The 14,241-nt window shown below is 43.4% G+C and overlaps 1 protein-coding gene across 1 annotated transcript in view; it reads left to right on the plus strand.

Moving 5' to 3' along the window:
* SMARCC2 (SWI/SNF related, matrix associated, actin dependent regulator of chromatin subfamily c member 2) overlaps window positions 1-14,241 on the plus strand; it is a 2,789,858-nt gene that overhangs the window by 830,146 nt on the left and 1,945,471 nt on the right. The gene's annotated exons all lie outside the window — the stretch shown is intronic.

A 14,241-nucleotide genomic window follows, 5' to 3' on the forward strand; every position in this document is an offset into this window, starting at 1 on the left:
CTATGAACCTATGAACATCTACATTTATGGTAAGTATACACAACTGTACTGTTCAAAGCGTGGCAATGTAAGTTTTTCTAGTACAAAGTTCAGATCCCAAGGGGGAGGGATAGGTTTCCTGGGAGGCCTGATGTGAAGCACTCCCTTGAGGAAAAGTCTGACCTCCTGTCTGGAAGCCAGAGGTGGGGAGATTGGCAGACAGGCAGAGATGGCAGATAAATGCACTTTGACAGATGAGTATGTTAGTCCTGAGTGCAGTAGCTCACACCAATAGGAAAGGACCATAGGTATAGAGGTAGTTAGTCGGTCCTGGTTTTTCTGTTGACACCAGTAGGAGAACCTCTTCCATTTGGATACATAGTTTCTCCTGGTACTAGGTTTTCTTGCCTCATGCGGAGCATTGAGTACATCCTCTGAGTATAGCTGTTGGTAGGGGATCAAAATCCTCTCACCCATAAGGTTCATTTCAGATTGTCCACCTGAGGGTGTAGTAAGGATCCCCTGTCCTGTGTGTGTAGGTCTGTTCAGTGGGATAACCTGTGGTGATTGCCCTCGGCTCATAGGTGTAAGAGGGGAAAACAATGCTGTCTTGGCCAAAAGGAGGTCACCAGTAGGATTTTTGGGTTGTCCCTCTGTATTTTCAGAAGGACGTTCTGAATTAGAGTGAATGGGGGAAAGGCATAGAGGTACATTCTCCCCAAAGAAAAGGAGAAGGCATCCACTTTCCACATTTGTGGATGCAGATTCCTTTGGCAAAATTTGGGCATCTGCCTGTTCCTGGCGGTGGCAAAAAGATCTGCTTGTGGAATACCTCAGCTGTAGATTATGTCTAGAAATGCTTCCCTGTAAAGCATCCATTCATGATTTGGAGCTGAAGTTCTGCTCAGGTAGTCTGCCATGACATTCTCTGTGGAAAGGATATAGACAGCTAGCAGATGAATGTGGAGAGATACTGCTAGGTTCCAGATCTGGATTGCTAGGCTGCACAGAGGGTAGGACTTTGTTCCCCCCTGCTTGTTGATGTACCACAGGACCATCATATTGTCTGTGATTACTTTCAGGGTCCTGGGTGAAGGACTGATTTGAAGTTTAGCAGGGCTAAGTGTAAAGCCCTCATTTCTTTGATATTTATATGGTCCTTTAGTTTTGAGTTGGACCATGTGCCTTGCACAGAGAGTTGTTTTTGGCTGGTAAGTAGCACTGCTCCCCATCCCAAGTCGGAGGCATCTGTGGAGACCTGTTGTAGGGGGGCTGGGATCTGAAGGTGGATCCTTTGGTTGAGGTGAAGAGCTGAGATCCACCACTGGAGTTCCTTCTTCAGACATTGAAGTAAGGGGAGGAGGGTTACCAGGGGCTGGGAGTGTTGCCTCCATAGGTTTTTCAGGACCCACTGGATTTTTCTCATATGGAGTTTTGCTAGAGGCAGTATGGGTATGCGTGATGCCATGTGGCCTAGAATTCTTAAAATCTCTCGAGCTGGCAAGGAGGTGTGGGAGAGGATTGTTTGAAAATATAGACAAAGGTCTAGGATTCTTTGATCTGGAATGAAGGCTTTCATTATGTCTGTTCTGATCCTGCAACCCAGGAAAAACAGGTCTTGAGAGGGGATCAGGTGAGATTTTTCATAGTTTATGGTGAACTCTAACAGAGATAGGGTGGAGATTACCTGTTGCAGATGTAACAGGAGGGGTTGGTGGTCTTGATGATGAATGAGTAGGTCATCCAGGTATGGGTATATCTGAATACCCTGAGTCCTGCAGTGGGCAATGACAGGGGCCAGGCATTTTGTGAATACTCGGAGGGCAGTGGAGAGTACAAAGGGCAAGGCTGAGATTTGCAAATGGCAAGAGCCTATTACAAATTTGAGATAGTTCCTGTAATCTGGGTGTTTAGGGATGTGTAGGTAGGCATCATTTAAGTCCAGGGTTACCATGAAAGTGTGAGTTGGAATTAGTGGTAAGAGGAAGGGTAAGGTAATCATTTTGAAACTGGGAACTTTGAGAAATAGGTTTAGATACAATAAGTCTAGGCTTGGCCTCCATGGGCCGTCCTTCCTTTGTACCAGAAACATTCTGGAGTAAAAACCCATGTTTCTTTGCTGGTGTGGTACCTGTTTTGTGGTACCTTGAAGTAGAAGCTGCTGAATGATAGGAGGGAAAAGGTAGGTTTGGCTTGCAGATGGTTGAGGGATGCCACAGAAGGGTGGTATTATCCACCAAGTTATGAAGTAGCCTGACTGAATGATGGAGAGAACCCATTGTTCTGAAGTAATAATCTGCCAGGAGGGAAGGGAGAGGGTGAGATGGAGGGAAAGTGAGGTGTTTTGGTGCAAGGGAGGATAGTCACAGAGGAGGCAGTCTGGACTTGTCAGACTGGTCTAAAAAGGGAGTAGTGAAAAACTTGTAGGAAACCTAGAAGTAGAGTTTTTCCTGGTTTTTACCTGTCTATGTCTTTTAGACTGTGGAGCAGTGTGTGCTAACTGCCTTCTAACAAAGGAGGTTTTCTGTGGATAATTCCTGTGATATCTGGGTATAGGAGACACCAGAAGGTGTTTAAGATTTTGAAGTTCCTTACCCTTTTCTTGAAGGGACTTAACTCATTAACCCCGAGTACCGTCCCTTGACACCTCTGTGCTTAACACCGAGCGTGCTATGAGATGATAGGAATTCCTTTATGCTAACCCCGAGTGCCTTCCTGCAGTTCAAGTAAGTTTACAACCCGTAATTTCAAGCTATTGGTAAAAAATAAGTTGAGAAAGTAACTGAACGTTGTCAGTTACCTTCTTAACTTAGGATTTAGAGTGGAGTTACCTGATGGTCCTATTGGACTTTTTGTTAAAATCAGCTTTGTTTGCTTCCTATCTTTTCTCCAGATTACAGCAAAGCCAGCTCCGTCTGCATTTCCTCAATCAAGTGGTGGCAGCCAATCAGATTCTTACAATCCAAGCACCTGCTTGCATAACACCTCCACCTCCAGTTGTAAGTTTCCATTGTCCTGCCATAACAATAACAGTATTGTACAAGTTTTGCAGGAAGCTTGGGTCTCACAAAGTTGTAAACTGATGTGCTGAAGTAGTTTGTTTTTTTTTTTCATGATTGTTCTGCTGTTAAAACTTGTGTGGTAGTGCACTGAGTACTGGGTTTGTAATTGCGGTAGGTCTAAGGGGTGGTTGCAGCAGCAGCAAATCTCTTTAGAGTAACGCGCATTAGTGGGTATGACTATAGTTTCTGGGTGTATGCATGTTAGAGAATACTACAGATAAAGTATGGTAAAATAAATATAATGCAAAGTGTGTGTGTGTGTGTGTGTGTGTGTGTGTGTGTGTGTGTGTGTGTGTGTGTGTGTGTATGCGATATCTAGTAATTAATGTATGATGTGAAGGTGTTCAATCTCGCCGTTCATTCTTTACTGATGGGTTCAGAGCCGATCCCTTCGCTCCTTTACAGCCAGCTGCAAAGCTCGAGGTCTTCAAATAGCTCGAGGCGAAGTCCCTATCCCATGATGCACCTGTGAATGACCTCAGATCTAGTTTGCCGCTGCAACTGATCGTAGGTTCTGAATTAGCTCGGACCATTGTACCGACTATTACTTTTCCTCCTCCGAGCCATACTGGTCCTTCAGAGCTGGAGGAGGCAGACCTGATGTTAATGGAACCCTCGGAGCCGACGCCGGCTACAGTGTTTTCGGCTCCGTGTACTCTGACATCTTCAGTGCCTGTCAAGGACTCTAGGAGCCGACACTGTCTGTCTGGTCGGGTCTGGGTAGACCAGTCGGACCGACTTGTCGGTTCCGATCTTAACTCTCGGGGCCTCGGCTCGGATGAGCTTGGCTCCTACCTCGGGCTCGGAGCCCACTGTTCCAGTGCCAGGGGTGTCGATGGTTTCCTCAGATCCGTTGGCTCCTTCGCATCGGAGCAGGGGTGCTTTCGATGCCATGAGGAGAGTCATGTCTCCTAGGACATCCTCTACCTTGGGTCTGCCCTCCTCCTCCCCAAAAGTGCCCGTGTCTGCTTCTGCATCACACGACCTCACTAAGCGTAGAGACCCAGAGCCTCAGGAAGCCCCAGTGGGTGGCCCCTGCTCTTCTGAGACCTCACCAGAGGCTTCCACTGGTGAGGTTCCCAGGAAGAGATTGTGCAAGAGGAAGCACCTCGACTCCCCACAGGAATCTCTCACATTGGATACTGACTTAAATGAGTCCGAAGGGTCCCCACGGTCCCCCTCTGAGGATATATCATTCGCTGAGATACTTGAGACCCTTAGGCAGAGAGGTGACTGGCAGTCCACAAGCCCTTCTGAGGATGAGTCAGTTCTCCTGAAGGCTTTCGGGTCTCAGCCCTCCACCTCTTGGGTGACTCTGCCCTTCGATGAGCTGATGCAGCTGGTCTCACGAAGTGGGTGGGAGTCTCCAGTTACTATGGAGCCTGTTCCTAGGAGGCCTAATAAATTGATTTCTGCCCCACTTGACAAAATATATTTAACTAAAGGTGTTCCGGTTGATGCCATGGTGGTGGCGACGGCCACCAAGAAGGAAATGTCTGAGACTTCCTCGTCTATACATCCTCCTAACAGAGACTCCAGGATTATGGATAGATATGGGAAGGGCATGTTCAGTTCAGCGACCTTTGCTCTCCGTTCGCTGAACTACTTAACCTATTTTACTAGGTTACAAAGAGATCACCTTAAGGAGTTGGGAGATACTCTTCAGGGTACAGTAGCTGCAGGAGCCTCCGACAAAGTTGCTGCCCAGCTTGCTACCCTAAATTCTATTGCCAACTCATCCATGTGTCTCATATCCTATGCAGCTGATGGAACGAGTCAAGCAGCATACACAGGAAACACTCTTAGGAGATTTTCCTGGATGCGCTTGTGTTCCTTCACAGCACCCTTCAAGTCATCCTTTGTGAACACTCCCTTTGATGGCTCATCCCTTTTCAGGCCTAAAGTGAAGGAAACCTTAACCAGGTGTGAACAGGACGGAAAGACTCTGTCTGCCGTCGGGGTCTGTTTTTTCACCCCTACCCTACCCTATCCCAAAGGTCAACAGGGAGGAAAAATGTGGTTCCGAAAAGCCCAAGGAGCCTTTCAGGACACACATGGTGAACCCCCCTCCAGGGGCATAAGAGGGGGTAATAATGGAAGACGCTGCCATCATGACAGAGGGGGCCCGCAACACCAGGGTAACAGAGATCACTTCTCTGGGAAGCCCTACCAGCGCTCCTGAGAGGAGGCCCAACTGTCCTGCTCTGGAGGCAGTCAGGGGTGCTTATCTTTGTACCCAGACACCTGGCTCAAAATAACAAAAGACAGATGGGTACAAAGTATCTTTTCCAGAGGGTATTTCATTCCATTCGCCACCCCCCCAATCGTAAGAAAAATCCCAAACGTTCTACTGAGTTACAGGGAGCTGGCAACTATAGAGGTCCAAACGTTGCTAGCAAAAAGAGTCATCCAACCAGTCCCAGCAGACCAAACAGTATCTGGAACTTACTCAAGATTCTTTTTGTTTCCAAAGAAGATGGGGGACTGGCGACCCATATTGGGCCTCAGCAGACTGAACCAATACGTAAAGAAAGAGAAGTTTCGGATGGTCACGCTTCAGTCTATACTTCCCTTTTTAGGGAAAGACAATTGGATGTGCTCAATAGATCTCAAGGATGCATACTACCACATCAAAATGGCCAGACCATCCAGGGATCACCTGTGCTTCTGGCTGGGAGCCAATTTCTACCAGTTTTGAGCCCTGCCCTTTGGTCTCCCTACAGCTCCCAAAGTGTTCACCAAATGCATGGCAGTGGTCACGGGTCACCTGAGACATCTAGGATTCCAGGTGTTTCCGTACCTAGATGATTGGCTCCTGACCTCCACCACCAGGCATCAACTCATTCAGGCCAGGGAGTCTACTCTGTCACTCTGCAATCATCTGGGCATTACAATCAACTCAGAAAAATCTGCCTTGTCTCCATCGCAGCATATCGTTTTTATCAGGTCAGAGTTGGACACCACCACCACCACTCTAAGACTTCCAATGGAAAGAGTTCTTCTGATTCATCAACATGTCAGCATCCTGTTATCAAAAGACAAAGCACCAGCATCAGAAGTTCTGAAAGTATTAGGCATGATGGCAGCAGCAATTCTAGCCATGCCACTAGCTCGGATGCACTTGCGGGTTCTTCAATGGCTGTTGTTCACTCAATGGTCTTACCAAGAGCTGCCCATGAATCACACTATAATGATCACAAATTCTTGCAAGAAGGACCTTCAGTGGTGGTTGACCTCACTTCATGTCACGATAGGACGCCCATTTGTGCTACCCCCTACAGCAGCCACTGTGACCACGGACGCTTCTCTGATAGGGTGGGGGAGGGGGCATTTTCAGGGAAAGACTGCCCAAGGCACATGGACCGACCAAGAGACACATCTGCATATCAGTGTCCTAGAGATGAGAGCAATACTTTTGGCGTTGCAGTACTTTCAGGACTCTCTTCCTCTGGGTACAATTGCAATTCAAACAGACAACATGTTGGTGGTCTGGTATTTGAACAAACAAGGAGGAACCAGGTCTTACCCCCTTTGTTGAGAGGCTCTCAAAGGTTTGGCAGTGGGCTGTTTCCACCCAGTGCTTTTTGTTGGCAATGCACATCCCGGAGAGATCCAACGTGATATCAGACAAACTGAGCAGGGCAATCTTGTTGCCCCATGAGTGGTCCCTCAAGAAAGAAGTTGCAGACAGGATATTCCGCAAGTGGGGCCAGCCTTGCTGCAACCTTTTTGCCAGTCACATGAACATAAAATGCAGAAGCTACTTTGCCCTGATTCCCACTCCGGGAGAAGCCCCAAGGGATGCGCTCGTACACGATTGACCTCCAGGTCTTCTCTATGCATTTCCACCAATCCCATTGATACCCAAAGTTCTACAGAAAGCAAAAATCCCTGGGAAGGCCCATCATTCTTATAGCCCCTCACTAGCCTCGTCAGATTTGGTTCCCCTTCTTTCGACTTCATCTTGTGGAGGATCCTTGGATTCTGGACCCATTTCCAGACCTTCTGACACATCTGTCTGGGATCTTCATCCTTCCTTGCAGTCCCTGAAACTGACAGCTTGGCTGCTCCAGTTCCCATCATAGCCAGGTTCCATAGCCTTTCCAGTGAGACAAAACAGATCATTTTGTCATCTCATAAATCTTCTACCAGAAAGCTATATCTGAGCAAATGGAAGAAATTTTCTATATGGGCCTCTAAAAATAATATTGATCCTTACCATGCTCCTATGGCTTCCATATTAGAATTCTTGACTATGATTTTCAGTAAAGGAGTTGCAGCAGCAACAGTTCAGGTTCAGTTGGCTGCTATCTCTAATTTTCATCTTGGATTTGAAGGTTTGAATATCATGTCTCACAAGTTATCCAAAGCATTTCTCAAAGGGACTTTTCATATTAGGCCACGTGTGAAGTCTCCCTATTCTCCATGGAATCTAAATGTTATGCTCTCACATATAATTCTTCTGCCATTTGAACCAGCTTCATCGTGTGATCTCAATTTTTTGTCTTGGAAGACCATCTTTTTCTGGTAGCTGTCACTTTACAACACAAGATTAAAGCTCACTCAACCAAAGCAGTTTCTACGTCATTGGCTTTTTCTGCCAGACTTCCCATTGATAACATTTGCGCAGCAGCCACTTGGTCAAAACCTCATACCTTTATCACTCATTACAAAGTTGACAAAGCCTCCAGGGATAGTGCCTCCTTTTGATCCACGGTCCTGAGAAATATACTCCCGTGAGCCACCTGAGATTGATGGTGCTTGGGACACTACCCATCAGTAAAGAATGAACGCAGAGATTGAACAACTTCACATAAAGAAGTTATGTACTTACCATAATGTTCCATGTGAGTTGTTCATCTCGCTTTCATTCTTACGTCCCTCCCTCCTTCCCCCTCCTGAGCTAATAGATGACCGAGATGCTTGATCCATCCTGGTTGCTCAAACCTTCTCTTCCTTTTCTCTAGGAATGTAACAGTGGCATATGGTATTAGTATACAAAGCAAACAAGATCTGAGGTAATTCACAGATGCATCATGGGATAGGGACTTGGCCTCGCGCAATTTGAAGACATCAAGTTTTGCAGTTATCGGAGCCGAGGGATCTGCTCCAAACCCATCAATAAATGCAGGTGAGATGAACAACTCACATGGAACATTATGGTAAGTACATAACTTCTTTTTCTCCATTTCCAATAGAATTGACTTGCAAGTAGTGATTTCCTTGTATCTACTGTCTGTTTGGGGCATAGCATGGCACAAAGGTGACATTTGGAAGTTTGTTTTTTTTTTTTGTATTTTTACAGACCTATTTGTACGTGTTTATCTAAAGAACTATTTTGAAGAAAAGTCTTCCATCAGGTTCCATAGCACGCCCCCACTTAAGCTCAACTTCAGTGTATCACGTCATTTTGCCTGAAAGTCAGGGCATCAGATTGGCAGGTGAGAGCTGGTAGTGGTGCTGATTAGAAAAGTCATCTGTGCCTCTATAAGTGGTCGATGTTCATTGGGAAGGTAGGGGAACCTTGAGGAATTATCTGGTGTTTTTCTGCTTAACAGAAAATTATGCAATAAACCTGATGACATGATACAGAACTCCACTGATACGCTATTGTGGTGGTTATAGCTAGTAGTATATTATCAAGGCATCGCCAACCCTTATGTTTCATGTATGGTCTAAGAGGATTTTTATATAACTGACCTTGACTGCCATTCACCTTCTTAGTAAATAAGTTTTACTGTGTTTTTTTTTTTTGTGCATTCTGAGAATTAGAGTATGGTACAGAACACATATAATGTTCATAGATCTGCTTCACAGTATGGTGTGCTTGATGTGTCATGTTCGTCTGAGATATTATTTGGTTGGCAGTTACTATAATACCTCATAACTATCCAGATTTTCACAGAAATCATTTCCTTCAGAAATGTTAATGCACAGCCTGTTAGTCTAGTCACTGTTTAAGATGATTAGGTTCATAGGTTGGTACTAGGCTATCGGCCCTAGGGCCTATACAAGCCTAGCCATAACAATTCCCTGGCTATTTCTTCCCACTGTATTTACTTCCCTGGACCCGTCTAGCAGGGGGACTGACATAATCCCCACGCAGGTGAAAATTTTGTATATGTTTTCTATTTATTTACATATAACTATATGCATATATTTTTTACATTCTTTACTTGTACAGTATTAGTATTTTTTAGTACTTTTAGTACTTAGTTTTAGTATTTAGTACTAGTTTCATATATAATACTATTAGTGAATAATATTATTATTGCTTGACTGATAGGTTTTTATATATTTTTGGAATTGGTTTTAATCAAAACTGTAGTTTTAGCCATGATTTAATTTAATATTAATTTAATATTACTTAACAGAGTTAGTCTTGATGCAATATTTATACATTAATGTTTTGAGCATGTCTGAGTGTTGTATTATTTATTTACTTCTGTTTACTTTTTTGTTGAAAGCAACAGTTACATGCTCTATGTACCCGTTTAGTGACAATGTTTCACTTTAAGTTCTAGCTAAATTAAATTGAATAAGTGAATTATTGATATATTTTAATTAAACTTTGACTAGCTATATAAGCTGCCATATGAAATGTTAGTTTGAAACCTGAGGAAGCGTATTTGGATGTACGTGAAAGCGCTTGTTTTTATCTTAATAAATCCAGTTTGATTTCATCGTGGTGGTCTCTACTTGTTGTTGCTTGGTTTAATACTAGCAAATCTTACAGACGTTTCATTTGGGGAAGCGTTTAATTTTGGACAGTGTGCATACCTCAACATTCTACTGAAGGGGTTGATTGGGTGAAGTGTTCATGCTGGTGGTTGCACACACTAGGAAGTGTTACTGAAGGCTTGTTTGTGGAAACGTTTCATTTTGGGTGCATGTATACCTGGACATAATTATGAGGATGTTGCTTGGGGAAATAATTAATTGTGTATCAGGGAAGTGTTTGTGCATACATGGTCTCACTGCTGAAGTGACTGCTGGGCCAATTTGTGTCATTTTGGTGCCTGTGCATACAGAATGCAAACAGCTGGAGGGGTTACTGGGGACATATAGAAAGTCAGTCTGCAAATTACATTGGGTCACATCACTTCAGCTTGTATTATTCTATTTGTGATTATACTGCCTGAGTGAGATAAAGGTTATCACTAGGTGACTACTGACAGCATGGAGCTACTATATTTTTGGTGCATTTCTCCTGGCTTTGTCAGTCATGTGTGTAATTTAGGTGGGTGGAAGGGCTCAGTAATATCTAAGTGTTACACTGTTTGACTGAATTACTCAGGTCTTCTCCTTACTGATGATACTGAGTCTGTGTTACATAACAGCTGCATAAGGTAATATAATGAATGCCTACTCAACAGGTTATGTGCAGCAATTATCACCTGTGTCTCAGCCTGCACACCTTTTCAGTCATTATCACATTAGCAGTATGTGCAGTTACAATATAGCAGTTAGTCATTATCACTTTTCTGGGAAAAGTCTCAGCTGCTGTCTCTGTTATTCACATAAGTAGAAGTCGTTGTCACTTTGAATGCACAAGCCAGGTTGTGTTTTTTTTCTCTGCTTGGAGTCATTGCAAGCAATCCCCCCCTCATTCTTCATCAACTGCCTACCCTCCTAAACCCCTGTTTTTTTTCTTGCTGTATATATATATATATATATATATATATATATATATATATATATATATATATGTGTGTGTGTGTGTGTGTGTATATATATATATATATATATATATTTTTTTTTTTTTTTTGTGCATATGTGTGTGTATATGGATATATATAGGTCTATAGGTTCATAGGTAAGTACTAAACTATCTGCCCATGGGCATTTATAGGCCTAGCCACAGAGTGATGGCTTTCGCCTCCCCATTAGATTAGTAACCTGGGCCTCTGTCAACAGGGCTCCTGAAGTGATCCCAGGGTAGAACTTACGATTACCCATCCTCTCATCAAGATTTCTCTTGAAAAGGGTCAGAGAGGAGCTCTGTCTAATATGGATTGGGATTCTATTCCAGAGCGAGGGGAGTCGCTGGGACAGAAATCTATCCCTCCAGCATGTCCTGTTTATTGTTGTACATAGGTTCAAGTCACTAGAACGAGTGATTTTGAGGGATCTCGTTTTTTTGAGGTGAAGCATGTCCATTAGTTCAGGGTTTGACATGGCCCTGTAGGTCAGACATAGGTCACCTCTGAGAAGACGGTAAGCGACTGAGAAGAGCTGGAGCTTTTTTAGTCGTGCTTCATAGGGTAATTGTTTAAGGCCCTTAATCCTCTTAGTGAGGTACTTCTGTGGTCTTTCTAGTTGTTGCAGGTGTCTAGTGAGGTACATCCCAGATGGGACATTGTACTCTGTTATGGGCCTAATGAGTGAGGAGTAAAGGGGCACAATCACCTCCTTGGATCTGGATGAGAAACCCTTTGTGATCAGGTGTGCCACATTGAAGGATTTCCTGACCGTTTTGGCTATGTGGTTATCAAAGGAGAGCATGCTATCTACTTGGGTACCCAGGTCCCTAATTACTTCTTCTGTACTTAGTGGATTCCCATATATGTGGTAGTTTGTAGGTACTTTGTTTTTCCCAAATGGGATTACTATGCATTTTTTGGCATTTAGCTTGAGGCCGTGACTTTGACACCAGGTGTTTGTCTCTGTGAGACCCTTTTGCAGGATGTCTGTGTCAGCTGGAGAGTCAATTATTGCACCCAATTTACAGTCCTCTGTGAACTTGGTTAGCCACAGTCCCTCCGCCTTTGCCTGTACTTCGGAGAAATATATACCGAACAGGAGGGGTCCCAGGACTGAGCCCTGTGGGACTCCGCTTGTGACTGGTTTAGAGTCAGTCATGGCACCTGCCACTCTTACCGTGTGGGTTCTGTCTGAGAGCCAATTGGCAACCCATCTCGTGACATAGGGGTACATAATGTATTTGCACATATATACATTGCACATATATACATTGGTCACACGCGTATATGTATATATATATATATATATATATATATATATATATATATATATATATATAGATTGTGTGTATCTCAACATTTTCCTGAAGGGGTCATTTGGGTGAATGTTTCATTTAGGGACATGTATATAACATGTAGTAATGAAGATGTTGGTAAGGGAAATAGTTCATTTGTGTACCAGTCAGTCATGGGTGGAAATTAGGTGGTTGGAGGAAGGGCTCAGTAACATCCTAGTGTTATACTATTTTGACTGAATTATAATGATATAGTATTTCTACTGAATGATAAAGAATACCTCTGCACTCCACACTAACATGTATTAGAACACACTAATGCAAAACCTGTGTGTGTGTGTGTGTGTGTCTGTGTAGTAGGTATGTACCTTGCAGTGTCATCACCACTTATGTACCTAATGCAAAGAATACTGCCCCTGTGGCTAGGATGGAAGATTTGGATGGGCATATACCTGGCTTCATGACCAGGAGAACTACAAGTGAGAGTGTGTTTATGTGGCCATTCCTACATTCACTGGGCTGCCAGCCATGCCTCCGAAACTGAAAACCAGTACAACTTGAGCTTCCCCACTTCCAGTGTGAAGGTATACTGGATTGCAAGAAGAGGTATGCATTGGAGCGGAGTACTGGAGTTGTTGGAAGAGAAGTGTTCCATCTACCCTGAGCCCAACATTCTTGTGCTGCACATTGGAGGGAATGATGTTCTCAATCAACCACTCAAAAGGCTACATTTTCAAATCACAGCAATTTTTGAACACCTGCAGTCGTGGTGGCCACATTGTCATTTTGTGTGGTCTGATATAATTCCTCAACAGATATGGAAAACCTAAAACAGTCAGTGGGCAACTCACAAGGCCTGACGTTTACAGAATGGGTTCATGCATGGCTTGATGCACAGGGTCGGTGGATCTACAATTTGCCATGACAGCATCACTGTGGAAGATGTTCACCTGTTTAGAAGGGATTGCATTCACCTAACTGAGGAGGGTACTGTGTTGTTCTTGACTGACCTCCAAAATGGTGTGAGGAGAGCTGTGCAGGGTTGGTAACATGCAGCTTTTGAGAAGAATGGAAAACACCCATGACCAAGTAGGACCAGTATGATAAGTAAAACTCTATTATGAAATGTGTTTTGTAAAATATATTTTTCTGAGTTTGGCAAATAACTGTGGTAAGGAGCTGGTAAAGATGCTGAGAAAGAACAACTGTTCCAGGAGAGTGCTACCACGTACACTCTAATATGTCAGTGACCATCCTGCAATACTTCTTTTTTTATTCTGATTTTATCAGGCATGTGTAGAGTTTAGATGACAGGAAGGGCTTAGTAATACAGAACTTGATCCCTTAGGTCCATTGCTGAATGGACACATGTAAAGAGAAAAGGCATAGGTAAGGCAGACTGCTGACACTGAAGGAGGTCATGAGACTGCAGTGGTATCAGCTGTCTGAGTGGGTAGCCAGCACAGCTATTGGACAGATGAGATGGCCTTGCCTGCCATTGAAGTCCCATGCCTGTCCTGGGTTAATTATTGGAGTGGCGGTCCTTACCTTGCTTTTTCTGTTTACATGTACCCATTAAGCAGTAAGTTGGCTACACCAAGAATGTGTATGTTTACAATCATGTGTCTACATGGTGAAACAACTGGTTCTGAATGCTGTGCACATGTACAGGTATCAGTTTTGTTAGGACTCAGGTTATGGAAATTATGATTTATTTTTCATATTTTGGAAAATAACTTTGCAAGGGAGCATCTGAATGTGCTATGTAATACCTCATTTTGAAGACAGTATTGATAGTTCCAACATGGTAAAAGAACTGTCCCTGTATGTTGTACACATGTACAAATATCAAAGTTTTTTGGCCTTATAGTTGTGGAAATTATGATTTTTTTCATATTTTGGTAAATAACTTTGCAAGGGAGCATCTGCGTGTGCGAAGTAATACCTCATTTTAAAGACAGTATTCAGACTTCCAACATGGTAAAATAATTGTGCCTGTATGTTGTACACTTACAGATATCAGAGTTTGTTTCTGACTTATGGTAATGGAAATTATATATTTTTTTCATATTTTGGTAAATAACTTTTCAAGGGAGCATCTGAATGTGATAATACCTCATTTTGAAGACAGTATTCAGACTTCCAACATGGTGAACGAATTGTACATATATGTTGTAAACATGTACAGATATCAAAGTTTGT

This window comes from Protopterus annectens, chromosome 9.part0, assembly GCF_019279795.1.
Source record: "Protopterus annectens isolate FY-2018-M chromosome 9.part0, PAN1.0, whole genome shotgun sequence".
Lineage (NCBI taxonomy): Eukaryota > Metazoa > Chordata > Ceratodontiformes > Protopteridae > Protopterus > Protopterus annectens.